This window comes from Culex pipiens, chromosome 1, assembly GCF_016801865.2.
Source record: "Culex pipiens pallens isolate TS chromosome 1, TS_CPP_V2, whole genome shotgun sequence".
In the NCBI taxonomy this organism is placed as follows: Eukaryota; Metazoa; Arthropoda; class Insecta; order Diptera; family Culicidae; genus Culex; species Culex pipiens.
The window spans coordinates 64,165,592-64,173,879 of NC_068937.1; positions in this window are offsets into that span (position 1 = coordinate 64,165,592).

Below are 8,288 nucleotides of genomic sequence, written 5' to 3' on the forward strand. Positions count from 1 at the left end.
TAGACGCTGGTCACGTGGTGCGTTCCAGCTCCCTCGTTGGGTGACGTAGGACTACGTGGACGCTCGTGGCCGAAACTAAAGTTGCGGAGTGTGGGCGGCTGGACGGGAAGCTTTCCGATTTCACAAGTGCACAATTCCGCAGAGCCAATAAAGAGCGAGCCGAGCTCAGCTCACGCGCGATGGACACGGAGTGTCGGGCGCTGTCCGGACTGGGTCTTCGTCCTGGAGGCAAACGAACACCCCACCATTGGAGGCTTTAAGTTAAAACCAACAGGATTCCCGACCCGGGTGTGTACGACGATTTGACTACGTACGGCTCTCGGAAGGGTCCGGGGGTTGTAACGTGGTGGACCCTTTTCACGACCGGCAATTGGCGACCGGTGTGCGGTTTCTGCCAACGGGAATTGACGAACTTCCACGACTCCGTTTGACTGCCAAGATGGCGGGCCGGAGCGTCACACGATCACGGAATGTAGAGTCACCAAGATGGCGGCGAAGACGCGCCGAGATGCTGATCCAAAACGTAGAGGAACGTCCCGCAGGACGGCGTACGAAACCCGGCGTTGGCTTTCGCAATTGCAGCAAAAATTTCCAGCCCATACAAAAACGCGTCTTATTGGACGCTGCTGTCCAACGCGAACTCATGTTAATTTCACATTTTTTTATTTCTTTATTAACTTTAAGTTTAAACTAAAAAAATTAATTCGCAATAACGGAAAACGTTACAAGTCCTTCGGAACTGTACAAAATCACGTGCTTGATCGGCCACGCCTGCCAACGGATGGCATTTTGCGGTAGATTCCCTACTAGAATGAACCCAAGGTCCAAGACGCCGTTCATTGGCAGTGGAACATCGGGGCGTTTGGCGTCCGTATATGTCGATTGACTCCCGCATGATCGAGGCCGCTTACCTCTACTCGGAGGACGAGATCAGTTTGAGCACCCTCGGACGCACTTACACGATCGATTTAACTCGATGCAGCGGATCAACGAGGACACCAGAACGACGAGGACCGTGCAACGAAAACACAATAACGCACTTCTCGCGCAACCGCAGGGAACGATTAACATAACCGCAGGCCCGCTTGCAACTTTCTCAACGGCCGCGTCTCGTTCGAGCGAAACCGGTGAGCCAAGCGCCGCCACCGTCCGAACGGGTTGTGTCAATCTAGCTACGCGACCTCCGAACGCCACTCGAGACGCACGGATTGCACGTCTCATGGAGGAGCGCGAACTGGCCGCCGAATTCATCCGGAACTTCCCAAGTAACCATCCAGCACTAAGAAAAATCATAAGTAAGCTGTTTCTCAGCATTGAACAGCAGAATAGTCATAAAACAGCTAAGATTAGAACAATTTAGCTCTAAAACAACTGCTCTGGTAGAAGCCGAAATCCAGCTGATTTGATGCTGCTGCTGGCAACACTGATGTATTTTTTCCCATTTATCTGGCAACTCAGTTGCAGTGTGAAAGAGAGGAATGAAGAAAAGCAAACTTCTTGCTCTCTCTTTCTCAAGCTCTTTCTTGTAATCAAAACAAACCGGCTGTGGAAAAAAACTTATTTGATGACGAGCGGCGAATTGGAATGTATTTTTTCCAGCTTTTCAACTGACAACTGGGGAAGGAATGGATTTAAAGCAATGAAATTTTTGTAGGGAAAACAGGTAAGAGGAATTTCGCCGTTCCCGAGGTGCAGAATCACCAACGGGACCGTGAACGGGACCCTACGTTGAGTCTTTTTATATGGAGAGGATCAGGTGAAAATTCAACGACGTAGCAACAGTGGAAACAGGAGCGGCCGCGTTTCAGCGGGGGGCTGGAGCAGGTGGTGCAGCGGTCTCGGCAAGTTCGATTTGAGGACCAGACCAATAAAATTGCCCATGAATGGTTCTTCATGGAAAATTAACAATAATATTAATATATCCACGGCTACAGGTGGCACAAATTTAGACAATCATGATTTCGAGACCATTCTTAGGGGAAGCAGCAGTAATTGAAACAGTCCAATCAAGCATTTCAAACATTTCCCGAACAGGCATGACAACACGGGCGCAGGAACCATCAGTAAGCATCGAAGACCACTTCTGGTATCTGGCATCACATCCCCAACAAAGCAATTTCAATCAAATAAATCAAATTCTCTCCGGCCAGAGCTGAGTCGGTAAAGTGGTAAACAACCTAAAAATAGAGTTGAGAGAAGAGTGTGAGAGAGCAATATTTTTGCCTCTCCCAACATTGTTGACATTTTGCAGGGGTGGAACAACAACAGTAGGGGCCTGCTGGAAATCAGAAATATAAAGTCCAAAATCAGCTGCAAATCAGCTGCAAAAGCGCTTTTGATGCAGTTCCAACTGCCTCTTGATTTTTGGTTCAACTTGGTGGTACATCGCAGGTACATCGCACGCCTGCTACCAGCAAACCTTATGGAGCCAAAAAATGAAATGACATTTCTTCTGACTGGTCACTCTGGGTTACTCTGTGGTGCCGCGGGAAGTTCCGCGGCCGCAGCTGCAGCAATGTCTAGCGGATCTACGACCGCTGCGGCATCCGGTTCGCGACCACCTCCTCCGTCATGCAACAAAGCGACCAAGCTGGGCTCTTCTTCAGGTCGGAACACATTGGAATATCCTAAAAACGATTCTAACCCTGCTTTTCCCTCCTAACAGATAAGCTCAAAAAAGCACTTCTACAAAAACGCGTCCAAAGTAAAGGCAAGACGGAAGACTAAACGTACGGCGACAGGATCAAAAACCGAAGAGTACCACGACTGCTGAACGTGCCCGGATCACATTTTGATCAAGATCTGTCGAATCTACCGAGGAAGCGACTACGCGCTGGCACCGGGTGAGAAGATTTGGCAGAGGCGAAACGAAAAAGGCCATCGAATTTATCACCGGCTGACGATAGGTTCGCCGGGCGATTGGGACCTAGAGCGCTGTTCAATAAGAACTTGTGGTCCTAGCCCATCTGGTGACCTTGTGTAAAATCGAAAGTTTTTTGAAACCAGCAAGATTGGACTAACATATTGTGTGGTTAAGAATTTGTACTTTTTTATATTTTTGTCAATAAAATGCACTTCATTTATTGTTTTGTTTCATTATTTAAAAACACAGTAAACATAACCTCAAAAATCCGATATAAAAACTAAGAAGAAGAAGTCGAGGGGTGAGACACATCTAATCAATTATGTTTTTCTTAGTTAATTAGCGATGATATTAGTCAATTAGTTAATTGATTAGCGCTGATTTGACAGAAACAATCCCACCCTGCTTTGAAAGAGCTTGGGATTGGGAAAATGTCATAATGACAGCTGTTAAATCTGTTGCTTAGGTGAAATTTTGAAATAGGGTTAGAAAAACGGTTCCAACTACGGATTTTTCCGGAAAGATGTTCTTTGTTGAAGAGGATGCCGAATCGTCAATGTGTGCAGTGCCGTGAAGCGATCGAAAAAGTTTTCCGGCGGTTGAACTACCGTTTGGAAACGCCCCTGAAGAAGCGTTCGACAACAACTTTAACCTGTGTCAGAAAGCGTCCTCCAATCAACTGCTGCATCACACAATTCTGCAGCGGGCTGGTGGAGCAGAATTGGGCAACGAAATTAAGTATGTCGTCTGCTAGGATCGAATGATCTTAAAAGGGACTAATTCTGATGTTCTTTCCACAGATAAACGCTGACTGAACGAGCGCAAATCGCCCGTCAAGCTATGCAACATTCCAACCACTCATGCGGACCGGCTTCGCAACCCCACAGCAGCGCAATCTGTCCCATTCGCGAGGCCGTTCCTGTACAACTCGGTCACCCGCGGTGATGGTGGAGGTGTCTCCCGGTCGCGCTCGCGCCATTATTCGCGCCGGATCTCGCAGTGCTGCTGGAAACAGAAGAAACGCCGGCCGAGAAGGTTGCGGTAGGCCGTCCGGTTCTGCAGCGACAGCTTTAATGCGCAATCGGCCGTGCTCGGGCAGCTGGTTGACTACTGATTATTATGGACCAACCGCTCGCGGATGGTGTTCCCGAGCATGTAGCCGGCAAATGAACTGCAGCGTGGTGCTGGTTTCGAGAGTCGCCGTGGTAACACCACCACGGTGGCGACATCGTCTACCTACAAGGTCACTCGTTTGCGTTTCGATGGATTTCTCCTAGTAATCGCCCAGGCGTTGACGCGCCGGATGAAAGCGGATCTGCACGTAGATCGGGTTATGGACTGGAGAAGGTTCTGCGGTGCTGATGGCCGTCGTTGAAGTGAACGTGGGAGTACATGACACAGTGGCATGACCGTGGACTCCACGTCCGAATTAAACTTTTTAGTGGAAAACATTTTTGTTTTTTGACAAAGAACTTTGTCCTAAGGTTTCTATACGGGGTGTCAATCCAAAAATTTTGCGAAGCGAAAACGTTACGTAACGAATTCCCCTCTCGGCAAATTTCCCCTCTTTTTGGTGCACGCTGGTTGGTTGAACAAACGTTTCCCAATCAGTCAATATAGAGACGTGAGATTGATGTATCTAAAATCACCCCCACTCTACCTCATAATTTTCGGATCGTCGACGCGGCAAAAAGCGAATAAGGAGATGTAGGAGAATGGGTGCAAAAAGGCGGGGCATACGTCCCCGATCTAAATTAACAAAACTCGGCTCGGTCGGTCCCGAAAATTCAGTCTGTTGCTGGCCGTCGACGAGAACACATCAGGAGCAGATGGCCTGGTGGCCCGTTTGCAGACGGCCTGGAGGCCCGGGAGCAGATAGCCTGGAGGCATGGACACGCTAAAACATGCCAGCCGGCATGAGCGGGAATTGGAATTGGCCACCACTTGGAGTGGCCGGAGTCCCCGGCGGGTGTTCCGATAGGGGAACTTTTCCCGAACCATAAGAGTTGGGGCAATATGGGTATCAAACTTTAGGGTTTTTGATACTGGACATGAAATTGGACATTTCGGCAGTAGTGGCCACAATCCGGAGTGGCCGGAGGCCCCGCGGATGTTCCGATGGTGGGACATTTGCGGAACCATAAGAGTTGGGGCAATATGGGTATCAAACTTTGGGGTTTTTGATACTGGATATGAAATTTGACATTTCGGCAGTAGTGGCCACAATCCGGAGTGGCCGGAGGCCCCGCGGATGTTCCGATAAGGGGACATTTGCGGAACCATAAGAGTTGGGGCAATATGGGTATCAAACTTTGGGGTTTTTGATACTGGATATGAAATTTGACATTTCGGCAGTAGTGGCCACAATCCGGAGTGGCCGGAGGCCCCGCGGATGTTCCGATGGGGGGACATTTGCGGAACCATAAGAGTTGGGGCAATATGGGTATCAAACTTTAGGGTTTTTGATACTGGATATGAAATTTGACATTTCGGCAGTAGTGGCCACAATCCGGAGTGGCCGGAGGCCCGGCGGATGTTCCGATGGGGGGACATTTGCGGAACCATAAGAGTTGGGGCAATATGGGTATCAAACTTTGGGGTTTTTGATACTGGATATGAAATTTGACATTTCGGCAGTAGTGGCCACAATCCGGAGTGGCCGGAGGCCCCGCGGATGTTCCGATAAGGGGACATTTGCGGAACCATAAGAGTTGGGGCAATATGGGTATCAAACTTTAGGGTTTTTGATACTGGACATGAAATTGGACATTTCGGCAGTAGTGGCCACAATCCGGAGTGGCCGGAGGCCCCGCGGATGTTCCGATGGTGGGACATTTGCGGAACCATAAGAGTTGGGGCAATATGGGTATCAAACTTTGGGGTTTTTGATACTGGATATGAAATTTGACATTTCGGCAGTAGTGGCCACAATCCGGAGTGGCCGGAGGCCCCGCGGATGTTCCGATGGGGGGACATTTGCGGAACCATAAGAGTTGGGGCAATATGGGTATCAAACTTTAGGGTTTTTGATACTGGACATGAAATTGGACATTTCGGCAGTAGTGGCCACAATCCGGAGTGGCCGGAGGCCCCGCGGATGTTCCGATGGTGGGACATTTGCGGAACCATAAGAGTTGGGGCAATATGGGTATCAAACTTTGGGGTTTTTGATACTGGATATGAAATTTGACATTTCGGCAGTAGTGGCCACAATCCGGAGTGGCCGGAGGCCCCGCGGATGTTCCGATAAGGGGACATTTGCGGAACCATAAGAGTTGGGGCAATATGGGTATCAAACTTTAGGGTTTTTGATACTGGATATGAAATTTGACATTTCGGCAGTAGTGGCCACAATCCGGAGTGGCCGGAGGCCCCGCGGATGTTCCGATGGGGGGACATTTGCGGAACCATAAGAGTTGGGGCAATATGGGTATCAAACTGTAGGGTTTTTGATACTGCACATGAAATTTGACATTTTGGCAGTAGTGGCCACCACCTGGAGTGGCCGGAGGCCCCGGGGATGTTCAGATAGGGGGACATTTGCCGAACCATAAGAGTTGGGGCAATATGGGTATCAAACTTTAGGGTTTTTGATACTGGACATGAAATTGGACATTTCGGCAGTAGTGGCCACAATCCGGAGTGGCCGGAGGCCCCGCGGATGTTCCGATGGTGGGACATTTGCGGAACCATAAGAGTTGGGGCAATATGGGTATCAAACTTTGGGGTTTTTGATACTGGATATGAAATTTGACATTTCGGCAGTAGTGGCCACAATCCGGAGTGGCCGGAGGCCCCGCGGATGTTCCAATAAGGGGACATTTGCGGAACCATAAGAGTTGGGGCAATATGGGTATCAAACTTTAGGGTTTTTGATACTGGATATGAAATTTGACATTTCGGCAGTAGTGGCCACAATCCGGAGTGGCCGGAGGCCCCGCGGATGTTCCGATGGGGGGACATTTGCGGAACCATAAGAGTTGGGGCAATATGGGTATCAAACTTTATGGATTTTGATACTGGACATGAAATTTGACATTTCGGCAGTAGTGGCCACAATCCGGAGTGGCCGGAGGCCCCGCGGATGTTCCGATAAGGGGACATTTGCGGAACCATAAGAGTTGGGGCAATATGGGTATCAAACTTTAGGGTTTTTGATACTGGATATGAAATTTGACATTTCGGCAGTAGTGGCCACAATCCGGAGTGGCCGGAGGCCCCGCGGATGTTCCGATGGGGGGACATTTGCGGAACCATAAGAGTTGGGGCAATATGGGTATCAAACTTTAGGGTTTTTGATACTGGATATGAAATTTGACATTTCGGCAGTAGTGGCCACAATCCGGAGTGGCCGGAGGCCCGGCGGATGTTCCGTTTGGGGGACATTTGCCGAACCATAAGAGTTGGGGCAATATGGGTATCAAACTTTAGGGTTTTTGATACTGGACATGAAATTGGACATTTCGGCAGTAGTGGCCACAATCCGGAGTGGCCGGAGGCCCCGCGGATGTTCCGATGGGGGGACATTTGCGGAACCATAAGAGTTGGGGCAATATGGGTATCAAACTGCAGGGTTTTTGATACTGCACACGAAATTTGACATTTTGGCAGTAGTGGCCACCACCTGGAGTGGCCGGAGGCCCCGGGGATGTTCAGATAGGGGGACATTTGCCGAACCATAAGAGTTGGGGCAATATGGGTATCAAACTTTAAGGTTTTTGATACTGAACATGAAATTTGACATTTCAGCAGTAGTGGCCACCACCTGGAGTGGCCGGAGGCCCCGGGGATGTTCCGATAGGGGGACATTTGCCGAACCATAAGAGTTGGGGCAATATGGGTATCAAACTTTAAGGTTTTTGATACTGAACATGAAATTTGACATTTCAGCAGTAGTGGCCACAATCCGGAGGGCCCCGCGGATGTTCCGATAGGGGGACATTTGCGGAACCATAAGAGTTGGGGCAATATGGGTATCAAACTTTAGGGTTTTTGATACTGGACATGAAATTTGACATTTCGGCAGTAGTGGCCACAATCCGGAGTGGCCGGAGGCCCAGCGGATGTTCCGATAAGGGGACATTTGCGGAACCATAAGAGTTGGGGCAATATGGGTATCAAACTTTAGGGTTTTTGATACTGGATATGAAATTTGACATTTCGGCAGTAGTGGCCACAATCCGGAGTGGCCGGAGGCCCCGCGGATGTTCCGATGGGGGGACATTTGCGGAACAATAAGAGTTGGGGCAATATGGGTATCAAACTTTAGGGTTTTTGATACTGGATATGAAATTTGACATTTCGGCAGTAGTGGCCACCACCTGGAGTGGCCGGAGGCCCCGGGGATGTTCCGATGGGGGGGCATTTGCCGAACCATAAGAGTTGGGGCAATATGGGTATCAAACTTTATGGATTTTGATACTGG